Raw genomic sequence first — 19,635 nt, forward strand, 5'->3', positions numbered from 1 at the left:
GGGGGGAGGTTTGTTCGTGCTTGTATTGTAATGAATAGAATTATACCGTATTGTTGATGAAATATAATATTTATTATTGTTTTATCGTCGTTCCATGATATCATGCACCAATAATATGAAAAATAAACTTGGAATATTACAAATAAAAAGTAAAGTGCAAGGCAAAATTATTATATAAAAAGGTAGAGTAAAGGATAAAATAAGATTATTTAATAATAAGGAAGGCAAGATGAGAAAAAAATAAATAAGGTAACGATGCGATCACACCAAATCAATCGTTTTACAAAGTGACACTTTTCGTCGTTATGTAATGACAGATTTAACGATATGATACAATAAAATTTAAGTAACAATCAAAATAAATATTATATTTAAAGTAACAATACGATATAATACAATAGGTAACAACCATCCAAACAAGCCGTAAGAGAAGAGAACTCATATTCCGCCCGCCTTGTCCATTTGAGAAGGTTTTAATTTCCGAATGGATTTATGACCCGTTTGGCCATAGATTTTGCCAAAATAAATTTGGATTTTATTTGGCAAACACATGTTTGGCCATAGATTTTACCTATATTTTAGCCAAATTTCAAATCCCAAAATCAGCTCAATAGCTGGTTTTGGGCCAAAAAATCACTATTATAGTTTTTAAAAATTGCCCCAAATTTTTGTATTTTATAAAAGAGCCCACTATTTATTATTTTGTAACGATATTGTTTCGTCTTCTCGGTCATCTGATAGTGTATCATGTAGTTCATTATAAAAATGATAATTTTGTATCAAATTTATTTATGTTCAGGAATATGGTTTGCGATAATATAATGAATATTATTGATAATGGTATTATTTGTTATTTGTGATAGTTTTTAGAACTTGTGGGTATAAGTCATGTTTCATATTTTTCCAAACAAAACTTCATCCAAAACAGATGTCCAAACACATTTTTATTTTCAAACCAAACATCACCCAAATAAGATTTTTCAGAATAAATTTAAAAATTTATGGCCTAAACGCTAGCTTAGAAAAACGTATGAGTTACTAATTCTTAGGATCTCTTCGTGAAGGTTCATGGCAGTAGACAGCTACGACTATTCCTTAGGTGCGGCAAAATTTTTTCTATACTATGCGCTTATCCGGTTAGAACAACTTATTCCGTAATTTGTAAATTACCAATCTATATTTACTTACAACTATTTCTGATTATACAACTATAGTTTATTTCTGAATCTTCAGTATATATTCTAGGCAAAACACAGGGAAACAAGAAATTAAATGGCTGCATATACATCCGCGCGCAGACGTAATTTGATATGGCCGTAGGACAAAAGAAACCATACTTTTTTTTTTAATATAATAAGCAAATAAAATAACAAGACATGTAATGATAAAAGTGTATTATTGTGTATAGATGTTCGTAACATGCAGCGGATGACAATAACAATCATACGAAGATCTTTTCGTGTTTAAAATTTATGTACATGTTAAAGATCGGATCTGAGACGTACCTGGTGAAGAGAGTCCCGTTTCAAAAATTCTTCGATAATCAATAGTGAGAAGACTTTATGCTCTATACCGAGACCGATCCTTACTATCAACTTTTGATCAATGAAACACGCGAACAAATAGAATAAAAACTAGTGCTGAAATTTAAAATATCTCAACTCAATGGTAAAAGATCAAGAAACACTTTTTTTGTAATTCTATGTATTGTATTTCTTCTCAAGACTTAATGTGGCAAATTTTCTTCATCACCCTTTATATAGCATCACCTATAAATTATTTTCCTATTTGATTGAGCTAATGATTTACTCTAGGTAAAAGTTTATAACAAAATAAACTTATGAAATTTTCCATTGGAGAAACGTATATACCATTCCGATGGGATACGTGCGCCGTCGTAAGCTTGTCCTTTATGGACGTCCAATTCAATTCCAAATTGGATTGGATTATGAGAATTAACTAATATTTTATATTAAAAAATATCAATCCCATTCTTAATGGGTTTGAACTAATCTCACGTCCATTTTTGGACTTTGTTGTCCGTCCAATTCTAAATTGGATTTCCAAATAAGTTTTTAATAATATATTATATGCATACCTTATATATATATATATATATATATATATATATATATATATATATATATATATATATATATATATATATATATATATATATATATATAAAATTTTCTATTCGAAATAGAAAATTTCAGTTTGTTCACAATATTAATTATATCATCTGTGCTACCAAAGAACATAATAATATTTTATTTGAACTAATAATTTAATTTATTTGACTAATCAAATTCTTTAATTTAATTATCAAACAATAAAATAATTAATCCTTTAGCAAAGATCAGAACACTCGTTAATGTGCGACCCCATAGGTTCAATACTAAGCCAGTAGTAAATTGATCATATCAATATACTAATCAAGGGTGACATCTAGCAACACTCCTTAACATCCGGATAGCATGAAGTATACAATTTACTCTCAAGAACCGATAGAAGAATAATGTAGTATTTCCTTATGTCCTTATAGCTCTGGGTCACCCTAGGATATGGTTTAACTGCCAAATCCTAATAGGCGACCAACTATGTGCTCATGTCAAATATAATCAACCATTGAATGACCTAAGAAACTCTTTTCTTCTATCATTCAATTGCCCTAGCCAAGGCCTTAATTTGATCGTTTATAATTCATGACAACATGGAGCTTAAACTCATTACCAAGAGTCGACAGATTCCATCTTGATCAATCACTAATTCTATAAGTATTTATTCATACCAAATATCCTTTCAACGATCTCCATGGGAGCCATAGGTGTCTAGTATCAAAGCACAATAAATAACTTGTCAATTACGGTGACGATCTCAGGTCAAAAGAAACTCTTACATCACATTCTTCAAGAGAATATCCTATTGACAGTTTATTCAATTGCCCTGGCCAAGGCCTTAATTTGATCATTTATAATTCATGACAACATGGAGCTTAAACTCATTACCAAGAGTCGACAGATTCCATCTTGATCAATCACTAATTCTACAAGTATTTAATCATACTCAATATCCTTTCAACTATCGCCCCGGGGACATAAGTGTCTAGTATCAAAGCACAATAAATAACTTATCAATTTCTATGACAATCTCAGGTCAAAGGAAACTCTTACATCATATTCTTCAAGAGAATATCCTATTGACAGTTTATGGTAATTCTAACCATTAGGAATTATCCAATGAGTCGATTCAATGATCATATCTCTTTATGCATCATTTATCTATGTGATTTAGTTAATGTGATCAACTAATCTTTATCCCATAAAGACGATCACATAAATATTGACCTAACGGGATTATTAATGTCCAAATTAATAATCCTACGATCAAGAACAAATTTAGATTAAATTATAAGAAATTTCACTCTCATTATCATGATCTCCATCATAATGTCAAGTCTCAAAATTTAATCAAGGACTTTGTCAAGTTAATCAAATAATTAATAATAACTATGATAAAAGATTATCAGATACCATATATTTTTATATCAAATAATATTCACAAAAATATGTTCAAATCATCAATCATGAGTGTGATGACCCAAAATGTCATCTTTAAATTTAATAATTAATTATGTGTTCTAAGACTTCGAAAAGCACTATTTATCATTTCTCGACTTGCGTGCGCAGTCCGTAATTTTTTTCGGAAAGTTTTTATATTAAAAATGGATTAAAATGTGAATTAGAGCTTTAAAACTTAACTGAGTTGACTTTGGTCAACATTTTGAGCAAACGGACTCGGATCAGTGTTTTGACAATTCCGGTTATACCTGTTAGTCAGGACGGACTGACCCGTTTACAATCCGGTTCAGCCCGGTACTGTAGCATTGGGGGGGATGGTACGGGTTGGGCGGGGAGCGGGTTTCAAACGAACAGTTTTTTCATACCGGTGCACCGGAACCTGCTAACCCGTTAACGGATTTTTAACGGGCTACAACCCGGTATCAAGGAGATAATAGAAGTGCTAGATTAAATACATTTAAAGAAAAATGTGTACACTATGGACTAAAATCAAGACTCATGCGTGAAGAAATAGTTACTAGGTGGAATTATACTTATTTATTCTTAAAATGTTGTTATAAATATAGAATGCCTATAACTGAAGTTGCTAATTCTCATTGTACCGATCCTAGCCGTTTGTTAACATCTAGATTCTAGAACTTGGGATGTCATTGAAGATGTTGTAAAAAATTTACAAAATTTTTATGTGGCTACACTTGAGTTTTCTGGAGCTTATTATCCTACTATTGCAAATGGTTTAGTTCATATTGCTGAAATTTTTCTTTTACTACATAATTTGAAGAAGAAAGAAGGATATACTTCTATTGTTGAATATATGCTAGATAAATTTAAAAAATATTTCTACCCAATTCCTCCTATTTACCTATTTGGTGCTATTTTAAACCCTTCTATCAAAATGGCCACTTGTCGCCAATTAATCAGTGCTTTATATTCTTATATGGATATTGGACTAACTGAAACTCCTGATATTGACACTTATATTTCTGATCTACACAAACATTTAGAAACATTATATAATTATTATGCTAACATTGTTGATGTTTCTTCTGCCGTAGATGCAAATATTCTTTCAAGTTCAGTTTTTGATGTACTATTTCTTATTTTTTATAATTGTTAAAAGCTTTTAATTTGCAAGTTCAAAAATAAAAAAATTAAAAAAGAACTTGCAACTTAATTTGAAGTATTATATATTATTCAATAAAAATATCAAATGAAAGCCTTCGGAGATTGATCCTTACATATTGCCTATTGGTCTTATTAAATAATTTTTTGTAGCCACTTACTTTCAAATTTCAATTTTAAAATTCAAATTTCAAATTTAAAACTTTAAAATTCAAAGTTTAATTCTAAGCCTTAAAAGTTTGCAAACACTTAAGTATCAATAACATTGAATAAGAAAAATAAAATTTAGTTTTAAAAAAAAAAATAGCCCGATCCGGTCCAACCCGCTAAGCCCGAACCCGGACGGACCAAAACAAATCCGAAAAAGTACAACCTGCTAACAGCCCGAAACGTTAAACGGACGGGCTGGTTTTTTTGTATACAACCCGTCCCAGCCTGCCCATTAAACACCTCTAGTTCCGGTAGGTCCGTATCATGATTTGGGACATGGGCATATACCCGGAATCAAATTCTGAGGTCCCTAGCCCGAGATAGAAAATTTTGATAAAAAATTAACAGTTTAAGTTCAAATAGTGATCGGATGTCAAATTATGTGAAAACGACCCCAGAATAGAATTTTGATGATTCCAACAGTTCTGTATGGTGATTTTGGACTTAGGAGCGTGATTGAAATTTTATTTGGAAGTCCGTAGTGAAATTAGACTTGGAATGGCTAAAACATGAATTTAAGTTTGGAAGTTTGACCGGGGAGTTGACTTTTTGATACTGGAGTCGGAATCCAGTTCCGAAAATTTTCATAGCTCTGCTATGTCATTTATGACTTGTGTGCAAAATTTGAGGTTAATCGGACTTGATTTGATAGGTTTCGACATCGATTGTAGAAGTTGGAAACTTAAGTTTCATTAAGCTTCAATTGGAGCATAATTCGTGGTTTTAGCATCGCTTTATGTGATTTGAGGTTTCAAATAAGTTCGTATGATATTTTAGGACTTGTTGGTATATTTGGTTGAGGTCCCGAGGGCCTCGGGTGAGTTTCGGATGGTTAACAGATCAAAAGTTGGACTTAAAACAACTCCTGCAATTTTTCCTTTATGCTAGAAATTCTGGGCCAAGATCGAGGCCATGATCAAAGCCATGATCGAGGCCATGATCGAACCACGATCGAGGCCGAGGATCGAGGTCATGATCGAGAGCCGCCTGGGCAGAATTATAAAAGAGAGCATTCGTCCCATTAGCCATTTTTAACAAATTGGAGCTTGAGCAGAGACGATTTTTGATAGATTTTTAAGGAAAAGATATTGGGGTAAGTGCTTCTAACTCATATTTGGTAAATATACACGAATATATCATTGTTTTCACCATTTAATCAGTGTTTTAAGATTGAAATTTGGGAAATTTTTAGAAATCTCATAGAAATGAATTTTTGATATTTCGGTATCGATTCGGAGTTGGATTTGAGTGAAATTGGCATGGTTGGACTCGTAATTGAATGGTTGTCAGATTTCGTAACTTTCGCCGGATTCCGAAATATGGGCCCCACGGACGAATTTTTAATTAATTTCGGAATTTTTATTAAAAATGTAGTATTTTCTTATAGAATTGATTCCTATAAATTTTAGTGATTGTATCAAATTATTTTTGGTTAGATTCGAACCAATCGAAGTTGGATAATCGAGGAAAAGGCCTACTAGTGGATTAAATTGGAGCAAGACGAGGTAAGTCTCTTGTCTAATCTTGTGAGGGGAAAATTCTCCCATAGGTAATTAAGGTAATAATTGTTGCAAATTGTGGGGGCTACGTACGCACAAGGTGACGAGAGTCCGTGCGTAGCTACTATTAATGTTAAAGTCAGGGTAGTTTAGGACTAAAAGCATGAATTATTTGTGTAAATTGTATTCTTTATTTAATTAATATTATTTATATATATATAAATTGTATTCCTTGATTAATTAATATTAATTGATATATATGAATATATTGTGAATTGTTAGATAAAGTCATTAAAGGATGAAAATCTCATATGCTTGATTTTCTGTTTAAATAAATTAATTATTAAAAGAATTACACTCCTCCCGAATTTATCTCATAATAAATATACTCTCCTTCCGGAGGTACATAAGAAAATGTTCTCCTTTCTTGTGGAGCGGGTCGAACGCCTCGGCAGGATAGATGCATCTATGGATCGTGTCGCACATCCCTCGGCAGTGTACACGACACTCTGGATCGGGTCGTACGACCTCGACAGAAATTATGCTTAATAATAATAATTACACGATACTTTGATAGTTTATTGTAGCTTGCGAAGCTAATTGATAAATTAGAAATATTTGGAATTTAAAGAATTATTATTCCTTCTTGTTAAGGAATTATTGTTATTCCTGTAAATGAGACTAATTGATAAATTGGAAACTTTATTGGAATTGAAGGAATTTAATTAATATATTTAGAATTGTTGCATTTGAAGGAATTTAATTATTTCTGCTGGTTAAATAGATTATTGTAAATTCTGTGAATCATTCTGATTTAAATATTCTAGTTTTATTTTAATTATTATTATTGACCCATAGTGAGTATCAAAGTCGGTCATCTCGTCTCTACCACTTCGAGATTAGGCTTGATACTTTCTGGGTACACGTTGTTTACGTACTCATACTACACTTGCTGCACTTTTTGTGCAGGATCTGAGGCAAGTACTAGTAGGGGACCTATCGTCTTACACCCACATTATCCAGGGGCATAGTGGTGAGCTGCCTTTCTGAGCCGTTCTGCAGCTACCAGTGTCTCTCCTTGTATTTTTCATTCTGTCTATTTTTATTTCAGATAGTATTTGGAGTTTTATATAATCTACTAGATGCTCATACACTTGTGACACCAGGTCTTGACACACACATTGGTAGAAATTGGTGTCTTATTATTTTTTTTGGATTTAAATTTTATCGATATATGTTTAATTTATTAGTTGGCTTGCCTGGCTGTAGTGTTGGGCGCCATCACGGCCTATAGGTGAAATTGGGTCGTGACAATGAGATTGAATCTAGGGCATATCTACTATATCCCTAACAATATCCCACTTGCACTAGAGCCAATCGCTCTTGTACTTCATTCCCAATTTTCCCTTGTGCTTGTCAAACTCCTTTGTTCCAAGTGCTTTAGTGAATGGGTCTGCAGCATTTTCCTTTCCATCAACCATTTGAATCTCGACGTCTCGGCGTTCAATAATTTCTCTTATCAAGTAATACCTTCGTAGAACATGTTTGGATTTTTGGTGTGATCTGGGTTCTTTTGCTTGAGCAATGACTCCAGTATTGTCACACAACAATGGAACTGCACCTTCTATTGAAGGAACCACACCAAGTTCAGTTAATAACTTTTTTATCCATACAACTTCCTTAGCAGCTTCACTAGCTGCTATATTTTCTGCTTCAGTCACTGAATCAACTACTGTAGCTTGTTTGGAACTTTTCCAACTCACTGCACCACCATTTAAGGTAAATACATAACCAGAAATAGATTTGTTTTCATCCCTATCTGAAGAGAAACTTGCATCAGTATAACCTTCAAGTTTCAACTCAGAATCTCCATAAATGAGGAATTAGTCTTTAGTCCTTCTTAAGTACTTAAGAATGGTCTTCACCACCTTCCAATATTCCTCACCAGGATTTGCATGATATCGGCTAGTCACTCCTCGTGCATAAGCTACATTAGGACATGTACATGTCATGGTATACATGATAGCTCCCACTACACTAGTGTATGGGATCCTACTCATGTGTTCTCTCTCTTCAAGTGTTTTAGGACAATCCTCCCTACTGAGAGTAATTCCAGTGCCTATCGATAGATAGCCTCTTTTGGAATTATCCATGTTATACCTCTTTAAGATGGTATCAATGTACAAAGACTGGGAAAGTCCAGGCAGCTTCCTCGATCTATCTTTATAGATTTTTATTCCCAATATATAAGTTGTTTCTCCCAAGTCTTTCATGGAGAACTGTTCAGATAGCCAAATCTTGGTACTTTGCAATACCGGTATATCATTCTCTATAAGCAATATATCATCAACATACAATACTAAAAATATAATTTTGCTCCCACTAACGTTTTTGTACACACAAGGCTCTTCTTCGCATCTAACAAATTGAACTTTTCAATTGTCTTGTTAAAGCGAATATTCCAATTTCGAGAAGCTTGCTTTAGTCTATAAATGGATCTTCATAGCTTGCAAATTTTATTATGATCAGACGGAGATGTAAAAACTTCAGGTTGTATCATGTACACATCCTTTTCTAGCTCACCATTAAGAAAAGTTGTTTTCACATCTCTTTGCCATATTTCATAATCATAGTATGATGCTATAGCTAGCAAGCAAAATCCTAATTGATTTGAGCATTGCCACGAGAGAGAAAGTCTCGTCATAGTCGACTCCTTCTTTCTATCGATATCCATTGGCAACAAGACGGGCTTTGTAGGTCTCCACCTTTCCGTCTGCTCCAATATTTTTCTTAAAAACATATTTACAACTTATAGGTTTTATATCCTTTGAAGGTTCAATTAAAGTCCATACTTTATTTTCCTTCATGTATTCCATTTCGGATTCCATGACCTTTTGCCATCTCTCATAGTCAGAACTTTGCATAGCCTCTTCATAGGTCTTAGGGTCATCATCATTATGATCAACCTTATTTGATACATCATTGTGTACTATTAGATTTAATCTAGTTGGTACATGACGTTCTCGTGTAGACCTTCTAAGAGGTTCTTGTACAACTTGTTCACCTTGTGCTGGATTTGGTTGTTATTCAATTTGGTTTGGAACTGGTTCATTAACCTGTTCTTGGACTACATTTAGTTATTGAACTTCAATCTTTGAAGATGACAACTTTCTTTTCAACTTCGAAACATCTAATAAAGGTTTTTCAACTTGTGTATCATGATCTTAATTTTGTGCTGATTCATTAGTTTTTTTAACTTCATTAAGTTCTATTTCTCCACTACAATTTCCTTCCAAAATAAATTTCCTTTCCTAAAAGGTTGCTTCTCTAGCCACAAACACTTTATGGTCAGAAGGGTGATAGAAATTATATCTCAATGTTCGTTTGGGATACCCAACGAACCTACACTTATCAGATTTTGAGTCAAGTTTATTAGATTGCAGTCTCTTAACATAAGTTGGGCAACGCAAACTTTAATATGTTTAAGGTTAGGCTTACGTCCTTTCCATATCTCATATGGCATTGTAGAGACAGACTTAGTGGGAACTTCATTAAGTAAGTATGTTACTGCTTCTAAAGTATATCCCCATAAATTTATTGGAAGATCAATGAATCTCATCATAGATCTCACCATATCTAATAAGGTTCTATTTCTCCTTTAAGATACACCATTGTGTTGTGGTGTTCCTGGAGGTGTCCACTGTGAGAGAATTCCATTCTCTTTGAGATACCTAGTAAAATCTTCACTAAAATATTCTTCACCTCTATCAGACTTTAGCCCTTTGATACTTTTACTAGTCTGTTTCTCAACTCTACTACCGAACCTTTTGAACATTTCAAAAGATTCAGATTTATGTTTCATAAGATACACAAATCTATATCTTAACATATCATCAGTGAAGGTGATGAAGTAAGAATATCCACCTCTAACTTGAATTTTTATGGGCACACAAACATCTGTATGAATTAGTCCCAATAATTCAGAAACTCTTTCTCCACTTCCAATAAATGGAGATTTGGTCATTTTTCCTTTGAGACAAGATTCACAAGTTGGATATGATTCAAAATCATACTTGTCAAGGTACCCTTCCTTGTATAACTTGTTAATTCATTTCTCTTCAATATGACCAAGCCTATAATGCCAAAGGTATGTATGATTTACTTGATCATCTTTTTTCCTCTTAAGACTAGAAACATGCATAATCGAATTTGCATTCACATTAGGTAAGACATAAACATCATGTTGTAGATAGTCATTCACATATAAATCATTACCATAATGAATAGAGCAAATACCATTGCCTATGTTAATTAGAAACCCACGTTTGTCCAACATAGAAGTTGAAATTATGTTCGAAACAAATTTAGGAACATAATAACAATAATCTAGCTATGGCTGCAACTTTTGCACAACTTCCAACTTGTAGATTAACTTCTCCTTTCTTCAGCCTCCTACTTATTTTCAACCCTTACAACATATTGCAGATGTTATAACCACTGCTAGTATCTAATACCCACAGTGAAGAATTAGTAGTAGCTAAAGAAACCTTGAAAATATTTTTCATTAATGTTTTACCTTGTTTCTTATCCTTTAGAGTTGCAAGATACTCCTTGTAGTTTCTCTTCCAATGTCCTTTATTCTTACAGTGAAAATATTCAACATCATATACTCACTACAAGATCAAATTTTCAGAAAGTTCTTTACCAAGCTTGTACCCCAACTTCTCAAGTTCTTCGATAAGATCAATCACATTGACATGGGGTCCAACTGGAGAGTTTCCAATGTCCAACTGTGTATCATCCATCTTCTTAAGATGTTCAACGATTGTAGTTGGATCCATATTCTGATGTTTCCTGTGGAGTTTAGAGCTCACTGAAGCGAGACTGATGCGTGTAATATCAAGGCATTCTTCCAAGTATTTCTGATAAACCTTGGTGACTTCAACATCATTCTCTGGTGAGACTAGCTTTGCAGGCTTATCGATCACATCAATGAGATTTTCATGCATGAGAGCAATTCTAAAATTTCTATATCAGTCATCAAAGATTGGTCCTACCAACTTGTAGGTCTTAAGTATTTCACGCAGTGATATAACAGACATATTGAGAAATCTAAAATATAGAAAAGAAAAGGAAATAATATAATAACATATTACATATATCATAAAGATATGGACTTTTATCTAAATGATATTTTTACTAATTATTTTAAACTATTTATCCTCATTATAGTTTAAGAAATATTTATTTCTGTTAGTGGAGTAAAGAAATCCTTTAACAGTATGTATGAGCCCCTTGGAAGTCAAGTTGTTTCTCACATATATTTTAAAGGTAGGTACTCTTACTAATTGTATCCCCATTTAATTTCCTTAAATAGCTTTATGTCAAATAGTCCCCTAGTAGTCAGGTCGATCCTATCGGCATAGTTGAGTTCAACCATCATGAAAGCAAAGAACTTATTAATTGTTATACTCCCCTATAAGAACATATTACATGTATCATAAAGACATGGACTTTTATCTAAATGATATTTCCACTAATTATTTTTAACTATTTACCCGCATTATAGTTTAAGAAATCCTTATTTCTGTTAGTGGAGTAAAAAAATCCTTTAACAATATGTATGAGCCCCTTGGAAGTCAAGTCATTTCTCACATATATTTTAAAGGTAGGTACTCTTACCAATTGTATCCCCATACAATTTCCTTAAATAGCTATATGTCAAATAGTCCCCTGGTAGTCAGGTCGATCCTATCGGCATAGTTGAGTTCAACCATCATGAAAACAAAGAACTTATTAAATTTTATACTCCCCAGGTCCGGTAGTCCAGGCATTTAGTGTAAAATTAAATAATTCTTCCAATCCATGCATCTAATGAAATAAATAATTTTAACATATTTAAGTCTCCTGGTTGTCAGGCCGCTCCTTATTGTAACGACCCAACCGATCGTTTTGAGTATTACAATCATGTTCCCCCATTTACTAGTCAACTTATGCTTTACAGTTATTTTATGACTTACTGAATTAGTTGGTTTGGGTCCAGAAGAATTTCGGAGTGACATGAGACACTTAGTTTCACAATTGAAAACTTAAGTTGGAAACAGTTAACCGGATGTCGACTTAGGTGCAAACGACCTCTGAATTGAATTCTGATGATTCCAATGGCTATGTATGGTGATTTTGGACTTAGGAGCATGTCTAAAAAATTATTTGGAGGTCCGTAGTGGAATTAGGCTTGAAATGGCAAAAGTTGAATTTTTGGCAAGTTTGACCAGGGGGTTGACCTTTTGATATCGGGGCCGGAATCCGATTCTGGAAATTTGAATAGCTCTGTTATGTCATTTATGACTTGTGTGAAAAATTTGAAGTCATTCCGGATTGATTTGATGAGTTTCGGCACAAGATATAGAATTTGAAAGTTCAAAGTTCATAGATTTTGATTTGAGGTATGATTCGTCATTTTGGTATTGTTTGATATGATTTGATGCCTCGAGTAGGTCCATGTTATGTTATGAAACTTGTTGGTATATTGGTACGAGGTCCCGAGTGACTCGGGTGAGTTTCGGACGAGGTTCGGAGCATTTTGGAAGTTTTAGTTAAGGCTGGAAATTTTCGTCGCAGGTGCGACAAGGCAGTCGTAGAAATGAAGGGTGCAGAAATGGCCTAACGCGTGAAGAAGATACCTTCGCAGGTGCGAGCTTCGTCCGCAGAAGCGGATGTCACAGATGCGACTTTTCCACCGCAGATGCGGAAGTCGCTAGGCAGAAGCCTTAAATTTGGGGTTTCACTATTTTTAGCCATTTTTCGGATTTTGGAGCTCGGTTTGGGCGATTTTGGAGAGGAAGTTTTCCACACAACTTGGGTTAAGTATTTTTGACTCCCTTGTGATTATATTCCATGAATTAATCTTCGTTTTCGGCTTTAGATTATTGACTTTTCAATAGAAATCTGAGAAATTTTCTACAATTTCATAAAATAAATTTTCGAGATTTGAACACCGATTCGGAGTCGGATTTGAGTGAAATTTGTATGGTTGAACTTGTAATTAGATGGATTGTCAAATTTTATGAGTTTCGTCAGATTTCGAAACGTGGGCCCCACATACGATTTTTGAGTGTAATTTCAGATTTATTGGGAAACATTAGTATTTTGATATAGAATTAATTCCTATAAATTATGTGGACTGAATCAAATTAATTGTGACTAGATTCGAGTCGTTCAGGATTTGATACGCATAGAATGTAAATTCTGAAGCATCGTTTAGCTTGCTCGACATTGGATTCGTCTTGTTCGAGGTAAGTAACTCTTCTAATCTTGGAGCTGAGGGTATGAACCCTGAATATACGTGTTATGTATTTGGTATTGATGTGACGCACATGCTAGGTCACGGTCATGTGGGTTGCACCGTGTGAACTATGGCTCCGTTATTTCTGTGGTATTGTGTAGTTACCTGAACTTGTCTGAAATCATGAAATCTCTACATACTAGAGTTATCAAAATGTGATTCATGCTATAAACTATATTTAGGCTACATGCTTATCCTGTTGGGACCCACCGAGGTCATTTCTGATGTTGAGTTATCTTCTTTCATTGCATTACATACTCAGTCATACACATTCATATGCATATCATATCTCAGTCTCTGTTGTTATTTATTGATACATCATATCATCATTTTTGGGCTAGTTTTTGTCACGCCCCGAACTCGAGGAGCGCGACCGGCGCTCAACCGAGTGAACCCAGTCGAGCAAGCCTACGTTACATCAACCTCTCATCATAACTCATGCTTGATTTATCAAAACATAATTAAATCATGACTTTCATATTTGAATGCATTTGGCTCAATGGCCCGTAAAAAAATTCTTTTTTTTTCTCGTGATGGGTACGTAACTTCATAAATATTTGTGAACATAATTACATGACGAAACTCAAAAACTTAAGTACATGACCCACAGTGTACATGGAGCTTCTATGACAATAGATACCTAAGTACATAAAACCAACTAGACTCAAATGCCTACTAGAATTGTAGCGGGCTCACCATAATCTGCTGCGCAGAAGATCCTTATCATCATATAGAAGTATACCTGCATCCATTAAAAGATGCAGCGCCCCCGGCAAAAGGGACGTTAGTACTATCGAATAGCACTAGTATGTATAGCTAAAAATCCTCTTTCAAAATAGAATGCAAATATGATCTATACGTGGAATACATAATATAAAGTAATTGAAACATCATGTACAAATAAGGCCAATGAAAATGGCACGTAATGTTTGCGTTAACAATGCGTCTCACTAGACCGTCCATATCCCTCTCTTATCTTACACCTATACATTTCATAAACCGTTCATAGGATTCCATAGACAATACACCTATGCGTCTCATCGACCGTTCATAGGATTCACATATATCATACAAAACACATGTGCGTTTCATAGACCGTTCACAGTATTTACTTACACAATACACCTGTGCATTTCATAGACCATTCACAGTATCATCTATACCGTACACCTGTGCGTTTCATAGACCGTTCATAGTGTTTACTTACACAATACACCTGTGTGTTTCATAGACCATTCACAGGATTACATATACAATACAAATACACTTATGTGTTTCATAGACCGTTCGCAGTGTTTACTTATATAATATACCTATGCATTTCATAGACCGTTCGTAGGATTTCATATACAATGCAAAAACACTTGTGCGTTTCATAGACCATTCACAGTGATTTCATAATATGATATACCTATGCATTTCTTAGACTGTCCACAGGATTTCATATCAAGATATACCTATGCGTTTCATAGACCGTCCATAGGATTTCATAACACAATATACCTATGTGTTTCATAGACCGTCCATAGGATTTCATAACAAGATATACCTATGTGTTTCATAGACCGTCCATGGAATTTCATAACACAATATACCTATGCGTTTTATAGACCGTCCATAGGATTTCATAACACAATATACCTATGTGTTTCATAGACCGTCCATAGGGTTCACATATTTTACACCTATGCGTTTCATAGCCCGTACATAGGATCACATATACAATACACCTATGTGTTTCATAGCCCATCCATAGGGTTCACAACACATTATTATGCACATAATCATATATAAAGTCAAAGCAACATGATTAACACTACTTTTAAGATCGTAAGTTCCAGGATCATTGAGACACTTCATGTTCATGATCATTATGGAGAAACATCGCTCATTACATTAACACATGTATGGTGAATCAATAAGTCAATTTCAGTGGCACATGGCCCAAATTCGTTTTCATAAGATTTATCATCATTTAGCATATGATATCTCTCTTCCACCTCATATATACCCTCTTATCAACTTATGGTCATTAGCTATGTTCATGATTCTTGGGGACTTAATATCGGAGTCATTTACATTAATTATTTTAGTAGCATACATACTATGATAGAAACCATAGAGACATACAACACCTCATAATTCTCATTTTGGCAAACGGCAACATTTCATGTTCATACCATCACTTACTTGTACTTGCCATGGGTAATCATAGGACATCAAGAACATTTAAAATATTTAGGAACACTATAGCCTCTCCTCATGAGGGCGTAAGAGCTTATAACACATTGGAAACATAAGTACAAGTACATTCGTCTCATAACCTTTCCCACCATATATCACTTCACAATTACTTTCAACTACTTACAATATCATTATTTCATTGGCTCCCTTGGCCATAAATATTCTTATTCATTCATGGCACTGTGGCCGTATATCATACTCCACACTTTCATTTCTTCCCTTTCATAGATCATCATCATAATTATCAACAAGTAGAATATTCCGAAATTCACAACTTTAAGTTCATTAGTAATGAAGGCTTTAAACACAATAGATTTCTTTCCAATAAATGAAGTAAAATGATTGGCAATCGAAGCATAAGTTAAGATCATATACAATTTCTACTCACGAATGTGTAAGAACACAAAACACATTGAAAAATACTTACAAAGCATAACATTAGCTAAAACAGCCACATTTGGGCATCACTTGAGTTCATAAGCTTTTAGCCAATTATATTATTGAAGTCAATTTTGGAATAGTTGAGTCAAAGCTTATTTCATAATATTTCTCACATTATTTTATTTCATTGGCACCATTGGCCACAAGTATAACTTTCACTACTGGCACGTTGTCCACCCTTTATATCCCCAATTCACTTATTTTACTTTCAGCCATCTTTATAGGTCATTAACAATAAGACATTTCCAATCAAGACTTTAGGTACATATACGAGCAATTAAGAGTTTAAGAATATTGAGCTTTTCTCACACAATTTGGCATACTATCTTTCATTGAAATACTACTCAAAGCCATAACATTTTAATACACAACCCATACTTTGAACATCTATCTTTCGACATAAGGCTCATTCGGGATAATCAAATTTATAGGGAATAACCTGGAATATAGAAGTTAGGAATCTTGAGCCAATCATACTTGATCTTACGGAAACATTATGGAATTCAATTCCAAGAGAGAAAGTTTAGTCGGCATACCTTGATTTGAGCTTTTCTTAAATTACTACAACGTTCCAGAAATTCTAGCAATCCCAATCTATTTTGAGACATAACAAAAATTGAACCATTATTAGGAAGATATTCATGATCTCATCTCATTTGAGCATTTTATCAAGCACTAGGTGTGCAAATCTAATTACAAGGTTCTTCTACAAGATTTCCTTCACTCCATAACACAGTCTTTACTATTTGAGCTCAACAATCTTCCCACAAACCTTATTAGTACAAGCATGTATAAATAATGCTCTTATACCCAAGAATCATACTCCAAATCAACCATCTTTTACCCAAATTCTAAATTGAAGATTATGGGTTTGAATCTTACCTCTTAGATGAAGAACTTGTGAGATTTCCTTGTTAATCACCCAAGATTTGAGCAAGACTTGATGAATAATTAGCCTAGGGTTTCCTCTCTCTCTAAAACACTCTCCCTTCTCTCTAAAAATATAAGATTTTTGGCCAAAATGACTTAATCCCTCTCTATTCCTGGCCTTGGGGTTATTTAATGAGTTTTCACGTATGCGACCGCAGATTTGGCCGCGCATTGGCCGCAGATTTGAGGCAGAAACTCTCAAATATGCGCGGCCGCGGATATGGTCTCGCATCTCCGCGCATATGACACATGTCCAGTAAGATGGCCATAACTTTCTTTATACATATCCAAATGACAAACAATTTGATGCGTTGGAAACTAGATTCAAAGATATTTAATTTGATAGGTATATCACCACTTAAGTCATTATATTGAATGAGTTATATTCATTTGAAGTTGGGTCTTGTGCTAATTGAAATATCATTTCCACTTAATGTGTCCAACTTGTTCCACACAAGTTCTTGTCATTCCCAAAACTACTTAGTATGTTACAACACACCTTAAACATACATTATCAATTCAACATGATGTTGTTCAATCCCATAGGTCTCCTTTAATACTCAAATACGTTATTCCCAAATATCATTGGCGCACTTTAAAAAAACTTAAATCATTAGGAAATGTTTACGAGGTCTTACAGTTTCATGACATTGTGAGCCCGTGAGAGAGAGAATGGAGAGATTGATGACTGAGTGAGGCCAACAGCCTGATTGATTCTGAAATTGATATTATGGCATGTGATTTGTCCGTGCGGATGATAGCGCTTGGGCTGAAGGAGCCCTTCCAGAGTCTGCACACACACACAGTGAGCGCAATTGATATTATTGAGGGATGGATCTTCCCTGGACATGGATCTTGTCTGAAGCATTATATACCTGGAGATGGATCTTCTCCATGGGCTGGATTATCCCTACTCAGTACTGAGTGACTGATGATCAGTTGATGTATATATTCCGGGATGGATCTTCCCTGGGCCGGATTGGCCACATATAATACAAAGTGATTGAGCATGATGAGTGAGAAAGTGAGATTGAGTACTCTGAGAGTGTGAGTACATGAGTTCATCTCTGAGATACATTGCATTGGCATGCACACATGACACACGCGCATAGAGATGTATTTTTCTCATGTTGTATGGTATCACGTCATTCATGACTTCTCACACATGTTGACATATGGGCATACTGATGCATTTGTTTTACACTCGCTATCTAGAAAGAAAATGAAACATCTTAATTATTATTTAAAGGAATTTTGGAAGAGTTACTGTTTTCAAACTTATTCATATTTTTGGCAACCTAAGTAAATAATTTGGGTTTTCACTGATGTACTTGAAAGGCAGAACTATTTTTAGAAATCATGACTTTGTTGAGTATTTTATCTCTTAGTTACTTTTTGTATTACTTGCTTTATGTTATTATGAACTGTTGTTGGTTATTGGGGTTGGACTCTCACCTTGGTATAAGCTCGTCACTACTTTTAACCTAATGTTAGGTTTATTACTTATTGAGTACATGGGGTCGGTTGTACTCATATTACACTTTTGCACCTTGCGTCCAGATGTTGGCTGTTGATGTTGCTGTGTTCGTTGGGAGCTGGATCTGAAGGTGTACCTGCGTTCCGGTTGTAGCTGCCTCTTGTTCATGGTAGCCTTAGATTCATAAAACTCTGTTTATGTACTTTTCAAACAAATGATGTATTTATTTCATACCAGCTTTGTAAACTCTATTCTTAGAAGCTCATGATTTGTACTACCAGTTCTTGGGGAATGTATCAGATTCAGATATAACTTTAATTAAATTGTTTTATTAAATGTTATTGCAATTGGTTAGTGGTTAATTGGCTTACCTAGCGGGTTGGGTTAGGTGTCATCACGACTAGACAGATTTTGGGTCGTGACACAAGACTAACCTAAATAAAATTATTTATTTTTATGGATAGCTTTACAATAAAATATCTTATATTTTATTATTTAAGAACTCAAATTTTAGTAAGAGGGAATTGTTACTAAAACAGCTTTTAATAACATAAAGATCAAATCTTTTATAGCATGTGAATTTAATTCAAGTTGTCTACATGCTTAGTTCTAACTTAATTTACATCACATGTAACAAATAATTCAAAATTATATAACGAACAAGAACGTGACATAAAAACGAAATTCAACATCTTCTAACATGTTTATCTTATATATCACATATATCACAAAAATAATCCATGCCAGAATATTATTATTAATTAAAATCTCATGAACTAATAACAA

Source organism: Nicotiana tabacum, chromosome 12 (genome assembly GCF_000715075.1).
Source record: "Nicotiana tabacum cultivar K326 chromosome 12, ASM71507v2, whole genome shotgun sequence".
NCBI lineage: Eukaryota > Viridiplantae > Streptophyta > Magnoliopsida > Solanales > Solanaceae > Nicotiana > Nicotiana tabacum.